We start from the raw sequence: 24,076 nt of genomic DNA on the forward strand, positions 1-24,076 counted from the left end.
TGATCTCTAAAGTTTAGGTTTTCATCTAGGTTTACACCTAGGATCTTGATGGATTGTGACTGTTCAACTTTTTCGCGATATATATCTAGATCAACGTTCCTTTCTCCTTTTGGATTTCCCCAAACCATAACTTGATATTTATCGCAATTGACTTTTAAAAGATTATCTTGATACCATTTAGTCATCCTCTCTCCATTGTCCACCAGTATCTTCTCCACAGTTTTTGTTGTCTTATTTGCTACAAAGACCTGATGGTCATCTACATACATCGAGACGTTGCCATCTGATATTATGTTAGGCATATTGTTCTGGAAAATATTCCACATAAGTGGTCCAAACATGCTTCCCTGTGGACATCCTCTCTTCACCACAACCCAGTCACTTGTTACTGAACGTATCCTTACTCTATTCTCTCTTCCCTGAAAATATATCTTATTAACTGTATAGCTTTATCAGAGAATTTGTAGGCCTGTAGTTTATTTATGAACAACTGAGGACGGAGAGAGTCAAAAGCCTTGCTCATATCCGATGACCGGCAATTTTCTTGCTGTCTAATTCTGCTCTCTATGTTTAGGTCAGCCTTATCAGCGTGGTCTCACAGCTATTCTTTGCACGATAGGCAGTGATAGCATCACTAAGTCTGTCATCCATAAACTTACTGTCTTGTTGGCCCAACAGTACTTCATAAACTTTATTCACGCATGGCAACACCGTGATAGGTCTATAGTTTATATCCCATTGTTTATCCAGTTTATCATCCTTCTTATGTACTGGTGTCCATTCCCCACGCTTAAGCTTTGCTATCCATTCTCCATTTCTAATCGCTTGCACCTGGAACTTCCTTGACAAAAGGCTAGCCCAGATACCAACTCAAGTCCACTAACAATAAGGCCCTTTTTAAAAGGATCAACACATGAACCTCCCAAGAAGAAGACTTAAGGCACTTGACTCTTTTGTTGGGAATAGACTATTTCACTTTAATTCCCACGTTCTGAGAAGAAACAAAATGATAATTTATTGCTTTACAATTCTTCATCTAGAGTGAATTTACTTTACAAGTTATTATGCACTAATTGCATTGTCTTCTTTAGTTTATTCTCTGTTTCATGGATCAAGTAAAATCACTCTATATCATAACCAGCATGCAAAGAAACTGGTGTCCCATAGCCCAGGGCTAGTGGATTTTGTTACTGCCGGCTAGTGAATTCTGTTCTCAACTTGCCCGATGGGCAGGGTAAAGTTTTTTAGGGAATTCATATTACAGAAGAACTGTAATAAATCCTGATGCTCAAAAAAAAATTTTCGGCCTACTTAAAGTGACTCTGGACTAGTACATTAATTCTAGCTACAGTTTGCCCGAATGGCAAGCTGTAAAACTGACTTTCTTTGCACCCTGTTAATAACCAAACATTGCATTTTATTGATAAACCAACAACAACAACAGCAAAGCCTTTATTATAGTGTCTTAAGTATTTAGCTTAATAGCTAATGGGGACACTAGCTGCTACCTCGTATTTTTTTGAAAATTCACACAAGATGTCAACCAGTTTTTTTACAGACTGTTGCACTGCCAGCTTTAATCAAATCCAAGCAACGAGGAAACAGTTTGCTTTCTTGTAAAATCTTCTGCCCACGATACGAATCCTCCAACAGCAACATTCTTATAACTTAAAATCAGCTACAGGTGCAGGGCTAGATGCTGTGCATTGTGAATTCAACATTGACCTCAACCTGTCAATGACATGCCTAGGGTCATTAGTTTTCACAGTCCTGTTTTACATCAATTCTTCTGAGTCGCTGGAGAGAATCCAGTTACTCTCTCTGATGAGATACTTTGCAATCAAACTCTGGGCTGATTTGGCCACAAACATGCTTCTGTCAGTAATGAAAATGAGACATTATGAACGAATTATAAAGACAGAGTTTGGTCCGAAACGATAATATATTCTTTAGTCTACAGTGAACATCTAGTTACTTTCCAACTTTCTTGCTAATTTTCGTAATATGTTTTCCAAAATTCAGGGAATCGTGTCCAATGTTAGCCCAAACTAGACTGCAAAACAGTCGGCGTTTTTCTCAAAATCAGTAAAGAGAGAAAAAAACCGTCTCTCCCAAGTCTTGCTCTCTGTTTTCAGCCTCGTTCCAGACCTTTTGTTTGACTGCTCGCGCGTAGGTACTTGAGTACGCAAAAATGCGGACTGTTTTGCAGTCTAGCCCAAACAGATCTACTGTATCAACTAGTGGTAAGGCAACACCTTCAGCAAATAGTGATAGCTTGACATTAGGTTTTCGCGAAAGAACCAGCGCCTTGCATTTTTCAGGGCTCAAGATCATCTTGTTATTACGAAACCACCCACACACCACCACAAGTTCCTTATTGAGAACATGTTCGACAACAGCTGGATCAGTTGTATAATTGTTCTCTATCCTTCCACTTTACTGTTACCACTTAGTTTACATACTTGCTTTAAATACATACTTAATTGTTACCTCCCCAAAGGGGCTTTAATTTCAGGAACATTGATTATTAAAAAGCATTACGTTATTTAAAATAACTAATTACAACACTCAACTTAACTTCGGCAAGCAAAGTTTTGAACGGCCTGCAATTTTCCAACATTCGTATTTGTGATATTTGCCCAAACATTCGAACAGTAGTACATTTTGCTGAAGACTAAGGCATGTCTTACGGTTAACAACGTATTTTTGATTAAAGTGTCAAGAAGCGTTGCTCTTGACTTCAAACCTTTGTTGCCTGACACTGCGCTAACATGACTCACCTATACATTGTTTTCCAAATACAACACAATCGGAATTAGTGAGAAGGTGCTAAGGTTATAAATCAAACTATTTATATGTAAAGGACAAGTGGATAAAAGTCAAATATTACTTGATTTTATGTACACGTTGTCTTCATCGAAAGCAAAAAATAAAGTGCGGCCAAGAGCCATAATGGCTCTTGGTATGGCATAAAAATTCTCTCACGTGAAAGTTATTGTTAGACATGAAAGGATACGTCAATGGGGAGACTAGGGACTAGTGAGATCTCGTGACCTTTTAAATAATTGGCATGTTAAGTTTACAGAAAAAAATCTGCCAATTTGAAGCACTAATTCACTTACAATCTCGAATACTTATCAAGTCGAGTCAATTTTTTTTCTCTAAAAGTGTCAAGAGGGGGCTTTCTAAAGCAGACACCAGTCTACAGTTTACAATTCTAATATGTATACGGCAACGTATTTGTGTCTCCGCTCTAAAGGGCTGAGCTTGGCAGAATCATTCAGTTTGTGCTGGGATGGGTAAGAAGACGTTTCAGCGTAAGTACCCATAATCTGTTTAAATACTACTAGTTTTATCGTCTGCGTGCTCTGTCCGCAGAGGTTCTCACTGTACAGAAATTTCCCTTTTTTATTTGAGGGTTGAGGCGGCTGTACTCGGGCTACTCTTACTATTTCAAATAAAAATGTAATAAACTAAAGTATTTACTGGGCTTCTCCATTGGTTGCCTGCGCTTAGTTTCTTTACTCTGGTTCCAGGGTAAAAAAAAAAACCTCTCGACGTTTCTGAAACTTTTATTATAAATTGTAATTGGTCAAAGTCGTCTGTTTTGGCTATGAAGACCTTAGAACACAAATGGTGTTTCGATCCTCTTTTGTTATGGGATATTTGCTGATCAGTGATTGGCAGGGAAAACTTTCATTTGCTCGATCCAAATGACTATCTGTCAGTGAGTCGTTTGTAAGACGCTAAAAGCTGCTGACTTGATTGGCCAGTGTTCGTAATAACTGCCTTTTTTACTAACAGTGAAAACAGCTGAAAAGAAACCAACAGCTACCGTTACTTTGATTTACAAAAAGAGAGGGTCAGAGTTCTTGGTGTTGTGGATAGTGCGGTCACCATATGACCCAATTCAAAAGATCGACTAGGCACTAAATAATACCAAAACTACGATACTCTGTAACAAACGGTTACCACTACACCGAGAAACTCAAACACACAAAAAAAGAAACAAATAAATAAATTGATCAGCCTGTGTTGTTGCCTACCATAGGTAAAGGGGGCAAAACAAGATGTGGTGGCCACCCGCGAGAGAGGAAGAAGCGCGAGGAGAGTTTGAGCCTGAGGAGGTCAGGCGTCTTTTTCATAACTAAAACCTAACGTCACATGTAACTAACAACGTCTGGCGTTTAGATAGAGCTAGGATGGGAAGAGAGAAAAGGTTTCATCTCTTTCCCCTTCCCACCGTCCCCCGCGCGCTTTGTTTTTTCCCCACTCCCCAACCTCCTTAGGACACAAAGAGGCCTCTGACGGTGAAAGAGAGACGTAATCGTCCCAGGTTAAGATGCATGCAATTGATCCCAGGTCAACCTTTTATGCGGTACAGGTCTTCTTTGCGAGCAAGCTCTCCTATTTGGGCGAGCGAAGCGAGCGGCGAAGCCGCGAGGGGCCGGCGAAAGGAGGGCTTGCAACCATCCCTTTCAAATTTTCATTTGTACTTCGCGCAGACGAAGGGAAATACCATTGGCTGAAAAATGACGTTCCGGAAATCAAAGTTGATTGATAACAGGCCAAGCTGGCACCCGCTTCGTCTGTGTGTCAAATTTGGTTCTCAGGGGGACCAGATTGGTACCGAGAACTTGTTTCAGCCCTCAATGCAGACAGGCTCGTTTGATGTAATTCTCGCAAAGAGAATATTGCGTGCCGAGGATAAGTCGGACCGAGTTTGTAGTTCTTGTGGAAGGACAATGAAAATCCTTCATCAGTTGTATTATTTCACTTCGCCCGATTGAATTCTACTAGGTAGAAAAATTCAGAAACATGTACTTGAAAGTGTAGCTGTGTAGCTTGACCGTAAAGAAGGAAAAGAGAAAGAGTTGGAAGCAACTGGAGTAAACCTTAAGAGAACCAAGTGCAGGAAAACGCTATTCTCCAGTTCCAGACGGACAAATATATGATGTTTTTGTTGGTGATTTCGATGGGGAGTAGTCTTCTACACTGCAGTATGGACGACTTTTCAAAAGTAAACGAAACAAGAATCAAAGTAGTGAGTTCTTATCCGAGCGAACACGTTGAAGTTCGATGTCCCCGTGAAAAAAAAAAAAAACATATCAGTGATTAAAAACATTGCCTTGATGCTGTTGTTGCGAAAGCGATTTATAAATAAATAATTCTACTCGCCCTCGGCTGTCTAAACTTACTTGACAGGCAGTTGTCACTTTTCTAATCTGCGGCACGTTTGCGGTGACAGTTTTCACGCTTTGCGGAGTCCCGGGGTTTCCGGGGTGGAAATGAAAATTTATAAGAGATCGTTGCAAGCTCTCCTTTCCTCGGCCCCTCGCGAGGCTCGCTTCGCTTGCCCAAATAGGAGAGCTTGCTCGCAGGCTATCTTTCGTCTGACGCCCTTACTTGAAAGATATAAAACAATGAACAAAATATTGCGAAAAAAAAAAAAACGCACAAGAAACTACTTCTCTTTCCACCCAGATTTTTAAGGCTTAGTTTTGCCACAGTGAGGTGGATTAATGACGGTTAAATGACTGGTTTGAAGTAGAGACGTCCAAAGCTATGATTGATGGACGAGAGAAACAATCACATGAACCGCAGTAGCACGGACATAACTGTCCACATCATCAGTAGCATTCCACACCATCACATGTATGCTGTGTCGACAGGGAAACTCGTGAATTGAATCTTAAAAATGAAATGATAGCAAATCAAATCAATAGATTCGTTTTTTCATTATATTTCGTTATACTATAAAAAAATACATTATCTACAGTGAGATCCCATATCAAGTGGGCACCCTGTGTTAAAGGCGGGAATGATAGTAAGTCCCAATCATTTCTCTCATATTTTCTGTGAAACAGCCTCTGTTAATTAAGCAGAAACCTTTAGTAAGTGGACAGTAGCAGGAGATCCTGTAGGTGTCTGCTGAATACAGTACCTGACTTCATCTAAGAAATCTTACGTGATAAAAGATGATGCGTGTCTCTGAACAGACAAGAGAATTCAAGATAATTTCTCGCGGACTAACCATGGCTGGCTTGCAAGAGAGAAAGTAACAAACTCAGGAGTTGAGTCCTTCACTTCCCATCTGGAGTCACGTAATCTCTGAGAGAGCCGTGACCAAAGCGAGCTTCTCACTGTCTACTGTGTTTTAACAGTTGTCTCCTGTTGCGTAACTTCTAATGAATCACTGTTGTCAAGTCGCGTTTACCTTCTGGTTCTGGGATGTCCATTTGAAATTTGGCAGCTGAACAGTTCAGTGATGAATTCTGGCCTGGCCATGTTGAGTACTTTTCCTGATATCTTCAAAGAACTGTAGATCACCTTAGTTTACAACAGAAAAACAGGACTGGAACAATAGAGGATTTTAATATGTTGATTCGGGGAGGTTTGTACTTAGGTATCTGAGCAAGGCAATTCACACCTGAGGAATGTTAGAATGAACCCAGGCCATGTTGTAACATTCTTTGGTTAATTTCCTTTTTCAGCTGACGCTCCCAAGTGGAGCAGGAAAAAGCAAATCGGCGAGCGAAGCAAGCATGTCCTGGGCTTTTTTGCCCCGCATTACTTGAATGCCTGTTGACAAGTGGGTTTACCAGCTTCTTCAGAGATGATATTCCACGACATGTAGCCTGTGAGCAAGCCCTCCATTCCTGGCCTGGGTTGTTCAAACGTTGGATAGCGCTATCCAACGGATATGTATTAGGGAAACCAATTGCATTATCCCCTGGATAGCGATTTGTCCGATGAATAGCGCTATCCACACTTTGAACAACTGGGGCCTGGTGAGTAAAGCGAGCAACGTACACGTAATTTTAAATCTTTGATGAACAAGGGCCGTTTTCTTGACATCATTACAGTTTACAACAATAGCATTAGTGCAACAAAAGTCCCTGTACACTCAAAAGATAAATCGATCCGAGGTTTCAACTAATGTTTTAATTTCCTGGTTTATCTTGAACTGCTTTTAGGGAATTACCATTACAGTCATTACAATCTGTTTTAGACATTTACATGGAAGCATTCAGATATAATTGAAACTATTCCAGTGGTTTTATATTTGTGTTAACTGTTACGCCATCTTGATGTTAAGCATGGTGACTGACACTCTTTATGTGAGTTTTCTCTTAAAAGGATTCATTGTACTGTAATAAGGCTAGACTACGAGTAGTCCCCCATTTTTCCTCAGGAATAGTAGGGCGAGCGAAACGCGAGCGCGCGTGAAAATCACCCCACGCGAGAAAAGGCGACACGCGGCGGGGAGAGAAAAATCTCTCCCCGCCGCGTGTCGCCTTTTCTCGCGTGGGGTGATTTTCACGCGCGCTCGCGTTTCGCTCGCCCTACTATCCCTGAGGAAAAATGGGGGACTACTCGTAGTCTACCGCAAACCCCACGATTCTGGAAAACGCCCCTTGATATTTCACGGTTCGGTTCATTTGTAGATTGACAGCTCGTCAAAATAGAAACGTAACGAACAGATTACCCCTGGATTACCAGATTTGCAAAATTACTTTGTTCTCTAATAGAACACGTTGCAGGCGATTGCAAGAATTGTAACAATAAAGATTTACGATAAAAGAAAGTTAAAACCATGAGTAATTGCTACGGAATTTCTTGGTTTTTTTTTTTATCGTGTGGCTTTATCTCGTCTGAAACCTTGTCGACACGTCAAAAATGATTTGTCCGGAACAATTCACACCGCCGGGTATAAGCTTTGCAGAGCGGCTGCTCTTCAGCCTGTGTCGAAACGTTCTCTACAATAGATGCCGCTAAATTTCCAATAAAGAAAAAGAATCTTTTCATTTCAAAAAGCTGACAAATCGCTTGTCCATGGCGGCTTCAGCTAGTGTCGAGTGCCGATGTTCTGGTTTATGTTGATGTTATCTCCAACAAACAGTCCATTTTTTCCAGTCAGATCCGCACGCCGTCATTCTCAATAAATTGGCCTTCCCTAGTCTCCACTGCTCGATCTCCAATTATACTTTGAAGGCTCTGATCTCATAAACCTTCGCACAAATACGATTCCAATAAATTTATTTAGTGGATCAACGTGGTCTGGCCACTGTCCGAAATTCATTTTGAGCTATGTTATCATTCTTAGGCCCGGTTCAGACGCCGCTCCACTCATGTACCGAACCTAACTGATGAATTAAGTACGGCAAAAGAGCGGCGTCTGAATCAGTTTGGTACGGCAGTTTTAGTTTGGTGCGGCAAAAGCGTTAAGTTCGACAGAGTCTGTCGAACTTTTGTCGAACTTAACTTAGGTTCGACACACGGTACGCCGTCTGAATCAGATGTTGCGCCAGTGTCGCTCCAAAGTCGAACTTATTCAGTTAGGTTCGGCACATGAAAAGTACGGCGTCTGAACCAGGCCTAAGACAATTATGTGACCAGTATGTGACACAGTCAACTTTAGTCACTTCAGGGCCGCGCTGACCGGGACACCACTTTTGTCAGCTTGAAGTCCAATTTAATCTTCTGTAGTGCTCTTTTTGATTGTCAATCTTTTACTGAGTATATATGCTTATCCCGTCCTAGGAGAAGTGTATTTTTTTGTATTTGGCTAAAATTCGTGTCTTACGAGTCATATGAGAAAGTGAAAGCAATTCAGTTAAGAAGTGATATCTAATGGGCGTGTTCTACAGCTTACTGTGTCTCTATAAACGAAAGTTTTACAAAAGAGCGGTAACCGAATTTAGTTTTTTGCGCTATGACAATGATTCCAATAAAAAGTAGAGAAAGAACGAAAAACAATGTCCTAAACCATTTCAAGAACCAAGCTTTTCTTCGTCATAGTTTGGAGGTGATTAGCAATTGGCGGCTTTTAACGTTTTGTTCAGTTCTATTACTTCTAAATACTGTTTTAATGTTCCAAAAGAATTAGCAAACATGATTCGACGTAGCCTCTTCCCGGCATTCGGACAGGACAAGGAAAACTAGGAATGTAACGACATACAAACAAAATGAACCGTCTATTATATTATTGGTAGATAGTAAAAGACTTGATTAACCTTCGCTGGTTTATGATATGGCATAGATACAGGAAAAAATGATTTGGAGTTCCACACGAACTTTGTTCGGCAGTTTTCTTGCAAATTGCAGCTCGATTTTCCCTGGCAATGACTGTACCTTTTCCAAATACTTAATAATGTAGCAATCAAATGAATAAACGTGAATCTTTAGGAATGATTTGCAAGAGTTCTTTTGTTTCTGCTAATTAAGCATTTTTCTATCTGCATAACTGAAAAGAGAGTTCGCAAAAATAGAGTAAGTGAAAAATAGAGTCTCCAGGTCAGTCTCATTCTCTACCAATCACTAAACCAGCTCCCAGATCCGAGATCCCTAATCATATGGAGATTTGGACTAGATTAATGGAAGGACAAAATTTAAAATTGCGATGTCGGTGTTTCGCCACGTTTTTTTGCGGTGATGCGATGTTTGTTATTTTTTTCCGCGGTGTTGCGGTGTGGACAATCCCCCAATGTCCCCCTCATTATTATGCCTTAAATCCTTACGGAACAGTAATACATTTCTTCACGTAATTTACAAATTGAAAACGAAAACAAACTTGTTATGCATTCAAAACAACGTCTTTCAATATAGCAAGATTCGACCACGACAACGAAATGCGAAGAAAAGCATTAAAACGGAAAAAAATTTGGAATCCAGCCCTTTTTGGAATCCGGAATCCACTGAGCTGGAATCCGGAATTTAGTACTCGGAATCCGGAATCCACAGGGTGGAATCCAGAATCCAAGACTGTCATGGATTCCCTTACATGGGGCGACTTTGAAAAGGGAAGTCGTTTTCGTTGGACAACTGCGACGCAAATAAATAATTAATTCAAGTGCACTCTACAATGGTTTGCGGATCACAGATCCCCACGTAAACCTCAGCATATAGCTAATGACATTTTAATGGACAAAGTTACTGTCAACCATAAACAGCAGCTTTTCCGGCGTTGTTTCGTGTCGGCTTTTTAAAAGTTGGTTTAGTTCCTTGTAGGCGAAGAACAGTCATCCGGTGAACGTGGATTTAATCACGAAACTCACAGGAAACAATAAAAAACTGATTAGCAGCTCTGACAATCTTGGACGGAAAATTTCAATCCCCGTTCCCTAACCACAAATTAAGGATGGGAAAATTTTGACCTTCGCGTGGCTCCCGCATCTCACGGTTGAGGGACGGAAGGTCGGGAGTTTGCTTTTCAATTCTATTCTGTTCAAGATTGTACTGAGCTCCTGTCGCCACATGGCCAACTCCATTTAATATAGTTTGAGTGTACGTCCACATGTTGCTGAGGCGCTGTCTACAAGCTTGACTTCACTGCTTGTAAACGACTTATTAATGGTTCATAAGTGTATTCATGGCCTGATACCCAACTATCTTACTGGAAAATTTATTCAGCGTTCGAAGATTCACGGCAGAAACACTAGAGGCAGTGGAGAGTTAGACCTTCCAATTTGTAGATTAAAAACAGGGCAACGATCATTTACTTTTCGGGGTGCAAAGTTGTATAACAACCTCCCAAACGAGATTAAGCAAACTTCCGATCTTAAAAAGTTTAAGGCTAAAGTCTGTAAACATTTGTTAAATTTGTAACTTTTAGTTTTTAGCATATTAGGATATATTCATGTAATTAGTTGTTAGTATTGACGGCGGAAGAGCCCTAGACAGGGAGCTGTTCAAATAAAGTATGTATGTATGTATGTACAAGACCTAATTGGTCAACTTAACGGAATAGCTGTGTTTGTTCATTCTTTAAGACTGTCTGTATCTGTAATAGTTAATAAACAAAAAAAGACTTCTGATTAAAGATTTGTGAACTAGGCCGTTTGCTTACAGCTCATATAAAGCACAATTCCGGTTTCTAATGAAACATTGATGGTTTCCTTACATCAAAACAGTCAAAATGAGTAAATTATCCTGAAAAAATTATATAAGTTATTACGCGGTAAAGTTAGGAAAGGAAAGGTCTGAAAGTTATCTGTACGTACAGAGTGTAGGCATTTTATTGAATAACGGTACACTGTACAGCTCTCTTTTTTGTGTGCTTTTGTCTCGCTTGAGCGGGCTGGTAGTAGGGCTAAAAAAGTAAACATTCAAGCTACATCTTTATAAAAGTTTGTCCTAAAGAGTAACATGTCGTAAAAGCCGTGATGAATCGTCGCCACTTCTTTTTTATCCCTTAGTAGTATGTTATTTTGAGGCAAGGCGCGAGTATTCGAACCATTGTGATTAATTCAGCTGTAATATGCGTCGCCGTTGATTTGAGGGCATTTTTATTGCTTGGTTCAGTTCATCTGTGCTGTTTTCATCACGAACTCGATGACGCCATAACAGGCTAACTTGACTTGTTTAAACTTTTCTTGGTCACTCAATGGTGTGATGGAGGATGTGTTCGCTTGACCAAGAAAAGCTGACAATGGCAAGCGAATAATGTTTCTAAATGCCATTCAATAAATTTGCGAGCTAAACAAAAATACACCAAGTACAAGTAAAAGATCAAAACAGGAAAATACCTCTGTGGACATGCAAAATCAAGACTAGCCTTGACCCACTTAATGAAACAAAAACGACAGATATCATATTTAAAAAATAACTTTTAAAATACTTCACAACAATATTTAGAGGAAGAGAATGTCCATAGCTGAGTGTTCATTATTATTTTTTTCTTGAAAGTAAAACAATCAAAGCAATTTGGATATGTATGATGTATTTCGTGCTTATTGAATATTTAAAATGCCTCTGATGCATTCTAAGACCATCTGTTGGACAACCCAGGAGTTTCTTGGACGAGCGATAACACTAGAAATATCATGCGCAGTTTATTAGTTACCGACGCCGGTAATAAATGGTTTACTGACATAAAAAATTGATACCGGACCGTTAAGCAGTTTAATGTACGAAGGAAGTTTAGATTCCGCTACTCAATGAAGTTGTTTGACAGGGTTTAAGTCGTGTTGGAATTACAGCAGGAATGGGGAAAAAAATGATACAAAGCCAGTAATTATTTCCGATGACGCGGCAATGTGTATCGCCGCGGGCTTGAGATAAAATTTAATGAATTCGAAGTTCTACATGTTAAAATGATCACATTTTAACACTGCCTAAACGGAACTTCTTTTGATGGTCAAAAACTTGCAAAAGTTTAACATATATATTTCTACTAATCAATGTTCTGGACTGTTAAAACTACTCCAATATACTCTGAACTGAGACCCTCTTTTTAGCACTGAGATTCAAGTTGTCATAAGCCCAGAACTTCATGAAAGTTAAGTTCCTGTTCAGGACAGTTTCTAATTTTTTTGTTTGTCGGTGTTGCGATTTTCATCCGCTGGGTGAACGATCGAGTCGCGTCAAGTCCATCTAAAAAAACCCTGTTCGGTCAGCTCTTTTTAGCCCTTTCTCATAGTGACTCGCCGTAAGACGTGTATGCCGTTACAGTGAAAAAAAAGCACTGGTATTACTGAATATTAACCCTAGCTCTAGTGCTTTACCCAGTTCCTCACTGGGGTCATTGTAAACAGCCCTTACACCTGCCCGTTAGCCATTTATCAATTGATTTTGCTGATTACACTAACGTGAACACTTCTTTTGATGATTATTCTAGCCAGGGTCGTTAGTTATTCGGCTTTGAAATGGCCCTTCTTAAATTTAGACTGAAGGCTTTGTGGTCATTGAATTCTCATTTTCCCGTATGTGAAAATGGCCGCGTTCGAACAGTTCAACTGGTTGTACTTGCTATTTGCTTCACTTGTAAACAAGCAAACGTGGGAACAGGGAAACGGCTGAGTGGTGATCAGGAAATGAGGGAACGTTATTTTCGGAGAATGTGTTAAATCATTTTCAAGTTTGGGTAGCATGTAATAATCTTCAAATTATTAGGTTCCTTAAAATTCGGTGGCAACGCGTACAACAAAAAAGCAGGGATTTTAAAAACATAACGTTAACTTTGCTCGTGCCTCCTTTTTTTGTTGTTCATTTGTTTGCCGTCGCGCGTTTTGACCTTCGTTCGGTTTTTTCTTCATTTCGGAGGGGGGTGGGGAAGGGGGGGGGGGGGGGGGGTGAAGGAGGATGGATAAGGGGTTTGCTGATCCATTTCATCAATTCTGTCGAAGATTTCAGCTAGCCACCTTTTCTTTCATGAAGTGTACGGTCTGTTCTGTTGTTTAGCCGTATTCCTTGCCCATATATTGCTGTTGCGCTTTCCACATGACTTAACTGTCCCTTTGTGTCGTGATAGTTAAATAGGAGAACACCTGCTAAAAAAGAAGATTTAACTGGCTCGAGTATACATAGTAAACTGGGCCGCCGTTTGCTCACACTTCATGATGCCACTTTCCGGCTTCTAACTTGCAAATTTCTACAATAGTAGAATAAGCCAGGATTTCATCCTTTCAGGGTTAAACTAGACCTGTTTTCCATGAATGCCGGGTATAGTAATGCTTTAGAAATCCCTTTTGCTGTATAAATAAAAATTCTTGTCATTTAGATTTCTGTACTTTATAGATTACTTGGGTGGGTGTCACTATGATCCGGGAAAGAGCTAAAATCAACAAGGGAACATTCCAGTTGCATACTTTATATAAAGTTTTTCCATATTTTTCTATTTCTTTTAGTCGTTTAGTGTGAAATTTTACTACAAAGTTGCTTTTTCAACCTTCTTGATAGTTCAACCGTAACATGCCTCGTAGATTTCAAGGGATTTTTACTGCTTTGTGCGCTTCATCTCTGCTGCTTTTATCATGAAACGATGGCGCCAACAAGCTAACTCGAATGGCTGGTTTTCTAATTCACTTAATGTATAAATTATTCTATTTAAAGTAAAAGTACGTAAATCAGTAAAATCAAACCAGCTGAGATGCGCATAACGAGTTTTACGTTCTTATTCACGTTACTATAAATACTCAAAATGTTAGTTGCCTACTATGACGGCGACGGTAGTGAAAACGTTTCTTGAAAATTTGCGTTCTCTGACTAAAAAAAACTTTATCGCGATTATTGCAACTCGTTTTCTTTGCCAAGGGTAGTCGAACTCTCCTGGAATTGAATTCGTAAGAGCCATGTCCAAGTGAAGAAAAAGAGGGAAAAGTTCGTTGTTGCCTGTTTAGTACGTTATCCGCTATAAAACGTGAAATTAGGACGTCGCGGTCCAGGAGTTGTGTGGTCACGGCAAAGCTGAAATGATTAAAATGTACTAAACAAGGGTTTTTTACGTCTCGTTGCCGTAGTCCTCATGACACCTTAATCTCTCTAATAATTTAAAAAGGCATAACACTTATCAAGAAATATCCCTTGAGTGGTTAGCAGCACTGGTAAGCAATGGTTTACTGACACTGCAAACAAAAGATATTACCACGGAAGTTTAGATTCCGCTATGGTTATTATACCAACTGAAGTTGTTTTGGTTATTTTGGAACTCACAATACAGTAGGAATGGAAAAACTGATACAAAGTCATAAGTTGTTTTCGAACCAAGCATTGTGTATCGCAATTGCGCTCGTGATAAGAGATAAATGTGCCTTTGGATATTGTTTGTTTGCCAAGCAAAGACCCTGGGACTTCTTATATTTAAAAAAAATGAAAATAAAGTCATTTTTCTCACCCCTGCGGGCTTCAATTCTAAAAACACTGAGTCGTGTGGAGCGGGAGTCTGCTGGGAGGTGTTTTAAGAAATAATGGAGCAATATTTAAGGAAAATATGTTTTATTTTGGGGGAGTTAGGAAGAATCTTTCCAGTTTAACTTTATACACTTGGCATGAACATGTTGATACTGGGAAGAAGCTGAAAAAAATTCACGGCCCAAATTCTGACAGAACCGTCGAGAAATTACGCATACGACACAGTATTATTGTAGTCGACAGGACAATATAAAATTCGCACGACTTTCTTGTGTTGAGAACACCTCTAATTGTCACAAATTTATGTAACTGCGATTTCAAAGAAGTCTCTGAAAAGGGAAGTCGTTTTCGTTGGCGACTGCGACGCAAATAAATAATTAATTCAAGTGCACTCTACAATGGTTTACGGATCACAGATCCCCACGTAAACCTCAGCATTTAGCTAATGACATTTTAATGGACAAAGTTACTGTCAACCATAAACAGCAAATTTTCCGGCGTTGTTTTGTGTCGGCTTTTTAAAAGTTGGTTTAGTTCCTTGCACGCGAAGAACAGTCATCCGGTGAAAATGGATTTAATCACGAAACTCACTGGAAACAATAAAAAAACTGATTAGCAGCTCTGACAATCTTGGACGGAAAATTTCAACCCCCGTTCCCTAACCACAAATTAAGGATGGGAAAATTTTGACCTTCGCGTGGCTCCCGCATCTCACGGTTGAGGGACGGAAGGTCGGGAGTTTGCTTTTCAATTCTTTTCTGTTCAAGATTGTACTGAGCTCCTGACGCCACATGGCCAACTCCATTTAATATAGTTGGAGTGTACGTCCACATGTTGCTGAGGCGCTGTCTACAAGACCTAGTTGGTCAACTTAACGGAATAGCTGTGTTTGTTCATTCTTTAAGACTGTCTGTATCTGTAATAGTTAATAAACAAAAAAAGACTTCTGATTAAAGATTTGTGAACTAGGCCGTTTGCTTACAGCTCATATAAAGCACAATTCCGGTTTCTAATGAAACATTGATGGTTTCCTTACATCAAAAAATTCAAAATGAGTAAATTATCCTGAAAAAATTATATCAGTTATTACGGGGTAAAGTTAGGAAAGGAAAGGTCTGAAAGTTATCTGTACGCACTAAGTGTAGGCATTTTATTGAATAACGGTACACTGTACAGCTCTCTTTTTTGTGTGCTTCTGTCTCGCTTGAGCGGACTGGTAGTAGGGCTAAAAAAGTAAACATTCAAGCTACATCTTTATAAAAGTTTGTCCTAAAGAGTAACATGTCGTAAAAGTCGTGTTGAATCGTCGCCACTTCTTTTTTATCGCTTAGTTGTATGTTATTTTAAGGCAAGGCGCGAGTATTCGAACCATTGTGATTATTTCAGCTGTAATATGCGTCGCCGTTGGTTTGAGGGCATTTTTATTGCTTGGTTCAGTTCATCTGTGCTGTTTTCATCACGAACTCGATGACGCCATAACAGGCTAACTTGACTTGTTCAAACTTTTCTTGGTCACTCAAACTGGTGTGAGGATGTGTTCGCTTGACCAAGAAAAGCTGACAATGGCAAGCGAATAATGTTTCTAAATGGCATTCAATAAATTCGCGAGCTAAACAAAAATACACCAAGTACAAGTAAAAGATCAAAACAGGAAAATACCTCTTTGGACAAAATCAAGACTAGTCTTGACCCACTTAATGAAACAAAAACGACAGATATCATATTAAAAATAACTTTTAAAATACTTCACAACAATATTTAGAGGAAGAGAATGTTCATAGCTGAGTGTTCATTTTTTTTTTTTTCTTGAAAGTAAAACAATCAAAGCAATTTGGATATGTATGATGTATTTCGTGCTTATTGAATATTCAAAATCCTTTGATGCATTCTAAGACCATCTGTTTTTGAGGTGAGGGGCGGCTGTACACAGGCTATCTGTTGGACAACACAGGAGTTTCTTGGACGAGCGATAACACTAGAAATATCATGCGCAGATTATTAGTTACCGACGCCGGTAATAAATGGTTTACTGCAGGAGCCCATCAAATTTGATGGGCTCCTGTTTACTGACATAAAAAATTGATACCGGACCGTTAAGCAGTTTAATGTACGAAGGAAGTTTAGATTCCGCTACCCAATGAAGTTGTTTGACAGGGTTTAAGTCGTGTTGGAATTACAGCAGGAATGGGGAAAAAAATGATACAAAGCCAGTAATTATTTCCGATGACGCGGCAATGTGTATCGCCGCGGGCTTGAGATAAAATTTAATGAATTCGAAGTTCTACATGTTAAAATGATGGCATTTTAATACTGCCTAAACGGAACTTCTTTTGATGGTCAAAAACTTGCAAAAGTTTAACATATATATTTCTACTAATCAATGTTCTGGACTGTTAAAACTACTCCAATATCCTCTGAACTGAGACCCTCTTTTTAGCACTGAGATTCAAGTTGTCATAAGCCCAGAACTTCATGAAAGTTAAGTTCCTGTTCAGGGCAGTTTCTAATTTTTTTGTTTGTCGGTGTTGCGATTTTCATCCGCTGGGTGAACGAGTCGCGTCAAGTCCATCTAAAAAAATCCTGTTCGGTCAGCTCTTTTTAGCCCTTGCTCATAGTGACTCGCCGTAAGACGTGTATGCCGTTACAGTGAAAAAAAAGCACTGGTATTACAGAATATTAACCCTAGCTCTAGTGCTTTACCCAGTTCCTCACTGGGGTCATTGTAAACAGCCCTTACACCTGCCCGTTAGCCATTTATCAATTGATTTTGCTGATTGCACTAACGTGAACACCTCTTTTGATGATTATTCTAGCCAGGGTCGTTAGTTATTCGGCTTTGAAATGGCCCTTCTTAAATTTAGACTGAAGGCTTTGTGGTCATTGAATTCTCATTTTCCCGTATGTGAAAATGGCCGCGTTCGAACAGTTCAACTGGTTGTACTTGCTATTTGCTTCACTTGTAAACAAGCAAACGTGGGAACAGGGAAACGGCTGAGTGGTGATCAGGAAATGAGGGAACGTTATTTTCGGAGAATGTGTTCAATCATTTTCAAGTTTGGGTAGTATGTAATAATCTTCAAATTATTAGGTTCCTTAAAATCCGGTGGCAACGCGTACAACAAAAAGGCAGGGATTTTAAAAACATAACGTTAACTTTGCTCGTGCCTCCTTTTATTTGTTGTTCATTTGTTTGCCGTCGCGCGTTTTAGACCTTCTTTCGGTTTTTTCTTCATTTCGGGGGGGCGGAGAAGGGGGGGGGGGGGGGAGAAAGAGGATGGATAGGGGGTTTGCTGATCCATTTCATCAATTCTGTCCAAGATTTCAGCTAGCCACCTTTCCTTTCATGAAGTGTACGGTCTGTTCTGCTGTTTAGCCGTATTCCTTGCCAATATATTGCTGTTGCGCTTTCAACATGACTTAACTTTCCCTTTGTGTCGTAATAGTTAAATAGGAGAACACCTGCTAAAAAAGAAGATTTAACTGGCTCGAGTATACATAGTAAACTGGGCCGCCGTTTGCTCACACTTCATGATGCCACTTTCCGGCTTCTAACTTGCAAATTTTTACAATAATAGGATAAGCCAGGATTTCATCCCTTCAGGGTCAAACTAGACCTGTTTTCCATGAATTCCGTGTATAGTAATGCTTTAGCAATCCCTTTTGCTGTATAAATAAAAATTCTTGTCATTTAGATTTCTGTACTTTATAGATTACTTGGGTGGGTGTCACTATGATCCGGGATAGAGCTAAAATCAACAAGGGAACATTCCAGTTGCATACTTTATATAAAGTTTTTCCATATTTTTCTATTTCTTTTAGTCGTTTAGTGTGAAATTTTACTACAAAAATGCTTTTTTAACCTTTCTTGATAGTTCAACCGTAACATGCCTCATAGATTTCAAGGCATTTTCACTGCTTTGTGCGCTTCATCTCTGCTGCTTTTATCATGAAACGATGGCGCCAACAAGCTAACTCGAATGGCTGGTTTTCTAATTCACTCAATGTATAAATTATTCTATTTAAAGTAAAAGTACGTAAATCAGTAAAATCAAACCAGCTGAGATGCGCATAACGAGTTTTACGTTCTTATTCACTTTACTATAAATATTCAAAATGTTAGTTGCCTACTATGACGGCGACGGTAGTGAAAACGTTTCTTGAAAATTTGCGTTCTCTGACTAAAAAAACTTTATCGCGATCATTGCAACTCGTTTTCTTTGCCAAGGGTAGTCGGACTCTCCTGGAATTGAATTCGTAAGAGCCATGTCCAAGTGAAGAAAAAGAAAGAAAAGTTCGTTGTTGCCTGTTTAGTACGTTATCCGCTATAAAACATGAAATTAGGACGTCGCGGTCCAGGAGTTGTGCAGTCACGGCAAAGCTGAAATGATTAAAATGTACTAAACAAGGGTTTTTTACGTCTCGTTGCCGTAGTCCTCTTGACACCTTAATCTCTCTAATAATTTAAAAAGGCATAACACTTATCAAGAAATATCCCTTGAGTGGTTAGCAGCACTGGTAAACAATGGTTTACTGACACTGCAAACAAAAGATATTACCAAGGAAGTTTAGATTCCGCTATGGTTATTATACCAACTGAAGTTGTTTTGGTTATTTTGGAACTCACAATACAGTAAGAATGGAAAAACTGATATAAAGTCATAAGTTGTTTTCGAACCAAGCATTGTGTATCGCAATTAGGCTTGTGATAAGAGATAAATGTGCCTTTGGATATTGTTTGTTTGCCAAGCAAAGACCCTGGGACTTCTTATATTTAAAAAAAAAAATGAAAATAAAGTCATTTTTCTCACCCCTGCGGGCTTCAATTCTAAAAAACACTGAGTCGTGTGGAGCGGGAGTCTGCTGGGAGGTGTTTCAAGGAATAATGGAGCAATATTTAAGAAAAACATGTTTTATTTTGGGGGAGTTAGGAAGAATCTTTCCAGTTTAACTTTATACACTTGGCATGAACATGTTGATACTGGGAAGAAGCTGAAAAAAATTCACGGCCCAAATTCTGACAGAACCGTCGAGAAATTACGCATACGACACAGTATTATTGTAGTCGACACGACAATATAAAATTCGCACGGCTTTCTTGTGTTGAGAACACCTCTAATTGTCACAAATTTATGTAACTGCGATTTCAAAGAAGTCTCTGAAAAGGGAAGTCGTTTTCGTTGGACAACTGAGACGCAAATAAATAATTAATCCAATTAAGTGCACTCTACAATGGTTTACGGATCACAGATCCCCACGTAAACCTCAGCATTTAGCTAATGACATTTTAATGGACAAAGTTACTGTCAACCATAAACAGCAGCTTTTCCGGCGTTGTTTTGTGTCGGCTTTTTAAAAGTTGGTTTAGTTCCTTGTAGGCGAAGAACAGTCATCCGGTGAACGTGGATTTAATCACGAAACTCACAGGAAACAATAAAAAACTGATTAGCAGCTCTGACAATCTTGGACGGAAAATTTCAACCCCCGTTCCCTAAGCCCAAATTAAGGATGGGAAAATTTTGACCCTCGCGTGGCTCCCGCATCTCACGGTTGAGGGACGGAGGGTCGGGAGTTTGCTTTTCAATTCTATTCTGTTCAAGATTGTACCGAAGCTCCTGACGCCAGATGGCCAACTCCATTTAATGTAGTCTGAGTGTACGTCCACATGTTGCTGAGGCGCTGTCTACAAGACCTAGTTAGACAACTTAACGGAATAGCTGTGTTTGTTCATTCTTTAAGACTGTCTGTATCTGTAATAGTTAATAAACAAAAAAAGACTTCTGATTAAAGATTTGTGAACTAGGCCGTTCGCTTACAGCTCATATGAAGCACAATTCCCGTTTCTAATGAAACATTGATGGTTTCCTTACATCAAAACAGTCAAAATGAGTAAATTATCCTGAAAAAATTATATCAGTTATTACGGGGTAAAGTTAGGAAAGGAAAGGTCTGAAAGTTATCTGTACGTACAGAGTGTAGGCATTTTATTGAATAACGGTACACTGTACAGCTCTCTTTTTTGTGTGCTTTTGTCTCGCTTGAGCGGGCTGGTAGTAGGGCTAAAAAGTAAACATTCAGGCTACATCTTTATAAAAGTTTGTCCTAAAGAGTAACATGTCGTAAAAGCCGTGATGAATCGTCGCCACTTCTTTTTTATCGCTTAGTAGTATGTTATTTTGAGGCAAGGCGCCAGTATTCGAACCATTGTGATTATTTCAGCAATAAGATGCGTCGCCGTTGATTTGAGGGCATTTTTATTGCTTGGTTCAGTTCATCTGTGCTGTTTTCATCACGAAGTCGATGACGCCATAACAGGCTTACTTGACTTGTTTAAACTTTTCTTGGTCACTCAAATTGGTGTGAGGATGTGTTCGCTTGACCAAGAAAAGCTGACAATGGCAAGCGAATAATGTTTCTAAATGGCATTCAATAAATTCGCGAGCTAAACAAAAATACACCAAGTACAAGTAAAAGATCAAAAGAGGAAAAAATCATCTGTGGACAAAATCAAGACTAGCCTAGACCCACTTAATGAAACAAAAACGACAGATATCATATTAAAAATAACTTTTAAAATACTTCACAACAATATTTAGAGGAAGAGAATGTCTATAGGTGAGTGTTCATTATTATTTTTTTCTTGAAAGTAAAACAATCAAAGCCATTTGGATATGTATGATGTATTTCGTGCTTATTGAATATTTAAAATGCCTTTGATGCATTCTAAGACCATCTGTTGGACAACCCAGGAGTTTCTTGGACGAGCGATAACACTAGAAATATCGTGCGCAGTTTATTAGTTACCGACACCGGTAATAAATGGTTTACTGACATAAAAAATTGATACCGGACCGTTAAGCAGTTTAATGTACGAAGGAAGTTTAGATTCCGCTACTCAATGAAGTTGTTTGACAGGGTTTAAGTCGTGTTGGAATTACAGCAGGAATGGGGAAAAAAATGATACAAAGCCAGTAATTATTTCCGATGACGCGACAATGTGTATCGCCGCGGGCTTGAGATAAAATTGAATGAATTAGAAGTTCTACATGTTAAAATGATCGCATTTTAATACTGCCTAAACGGAACTTCTTTTGATGGTCAAAAACTTGCAAAAGTTTAACATATATATTTCTTCTAATTAATGTTCTGTTAAAACTACTCCGATATCCTCTGAACTGAGACCCTCTTTTTAGCACTGAGATTCAGGTTGTTATAAGCCCAGAACTTCATGTTTGTCGGCGTTGCGATTTTCATCCGCTTGGTGAACGATCGAGTCGCGTCAAGTCCATCTAAAAAAACCCTGTTCGGTCAGCTCTTTTTAGCCCTTTCTCATAGTGACTCGCCGTAAGACGTGTATGACGTTACAGTGAAAAAAAAAGCACTGGTATTACAGAATATTAACCCTAGCTCTAGTGCTTTACCCAGTTCCTCACTGGGGTCATTGTAAACAGCCCTTACACCTGCCCGTTAGCCATTTATCAATTGATTTTGCTGATTGCACTAACGTGAACACCTCTTTTGATGATTATTCTAGCCAGGGTCGTTAGTTATTCGGCTTTGAAATGGCCCTTCTTAAATTTAGACTGAAGGCTTTGTGGTCATTGAATTCTCATTTTCCCGTATGTGAAAATGGCCGCGTTCGAACAGTTCAACTGGTTGTACTTGCTATTTGCTTCACTTGTAAACAAGCAAACGTGGGAACAGGGAAACGGCTGAGTGGTGATCAGGAAATGAGGGAACGTTATTTTCGGAGAATGTGTTCAATCATTTTCAAGTTTGGGTAGTATGTAATAATTTTCAAATTATTAGGTTCCTTAAAATCCGGTGGCAACGCGTACAACAAAAAGGCAGGGATTTTAAAAACATAACGTTAACTTTGCTCGTGCCTCCTTTTATTTGTTGTTCATTTGTTTGCCGTCGCGCGTTTTAGACCTTCTTTCGGTTTTTTCTTCATTTCGGGGGGGCGGAGAAGGGGGGGGGGGAGAAAGAGGATGGATAGGGGGTTTGCTGATCCATTTCATCAATTCTGTCCAAGATTTCAGCTAGCCACCTTTCCTTTCATGAAGTGTACGGTCTGTTCTGCTGTTTAGCCGTATTCCTTGCCAATATATTGCTGTTGCGCTTTCAACATGACTTAACTTTCCCTTTGTGTCGTAATAGTTAAATAGGAGAACACCTGCTAAAAAAGAAGATTTAAATGGCTCGAGTATACATAGTAAACTGGGCCGCCGTTTGCTCACACTTCATGATGCCACTTTCCGGCTTCTAACTTGCAAATTTTTACAATAATAGGATAAGCCAGGATTTCATCCCTTCAGGGTCAAACTAGACCTGTTTTCCATGAATTCCGTGTATAGTAATGCTTTAGCAATCCCTTTTGCTGTATAAATAAAAATTCTTGTCATTTAGATTTCTGTACTTTATAGATTACTTGGGTGGGTGTCACTATGATCCGGGATAGAGCTAAAATCAACAAGGGAACATTCCAGTTGCATACTTTATATAAAGTTTTTCCATATTTTTCTATTTCTTTTAGTCGTTTAGTGTGAAATTTTACTACAAAAATGCTTTTTTAACCTTTCTTGATAGTTCAACCGTAACATGCCTCATAGATTTCAAGGCATTTTCACTGCTTTGTGCGCTTCATCTCTGCTGCTTTTATCATGAAACGATGGCGCCAACAAGCTAACTCGAATGGCTGGTTTTCTAATTCACTCAATGTATAAATTATTCTATTTAAAGTAAAAGTACGTAAATCAGTAAAATCAAACCAGCTGAGATGCGCATAACGAGTTTTACGTTCTTATTCACTTTACTATAAATACTCAAAATGTTAGTTGCCTACTATGACGGCGACGGTAGTGACAACGTTTGTTGAAAATTTGCGTTCTCTGACTAAAAAAAACTTTATCGCGATTATTGCAACTCGTTTTCTTTGCCAAGGGTAGTCGAACTCTCCTGGAATTGAATTCGTAAGAGCCATGTCCAAGTGAAGAAAAAGAGGGAAAAGTTCGTTGTTGCCTGTTTAGTACGTTATCCGCTATAAAACGTGAAATTAGGACGTCGCGGTGCAGGAGTTGTGCAGTCACGACAAAGCTGAAATGATTAAAATGTACTAAACAAGGGTTTTTTTACGTCTCGTTGCCGTAGTCCTCATGACACCTTAATCTCTCTAATAATTTAAAAAGGCATAACACGTATCAAGAAATATCCCTTGAGTGGTTAGCAGCACTGGTAAGCAATGGCTTACTGTCACTGCAAACAAAAGATATTACCAAGGAAGTTTAGATTCCGCTATGGTTATTATACCAACTGAAGTTGTTTTGGTTATTTTGGAACTCACAATACAGTAGGAATGGAAAAACTGATACAAAGTCATAAGTTGTTTTCGAATCAAGCATTGTGTATCGCAATTGGGCTTGTGATAATAGATAAATGTGCCTTTGGA

Source organism: Porites lutea, chromosome 6 (assembly GCF_958299795.1).
Source record: "Porites lutea chromosome 6, jaPorLute2.1, whole genome shotgun sequence".
Taxonomy (NCBI): Eukaryota; Metazoa; Cnidaria; class Anthozoa; order Scleractinia; family Poritidae; genus Porites; species Porites lutea.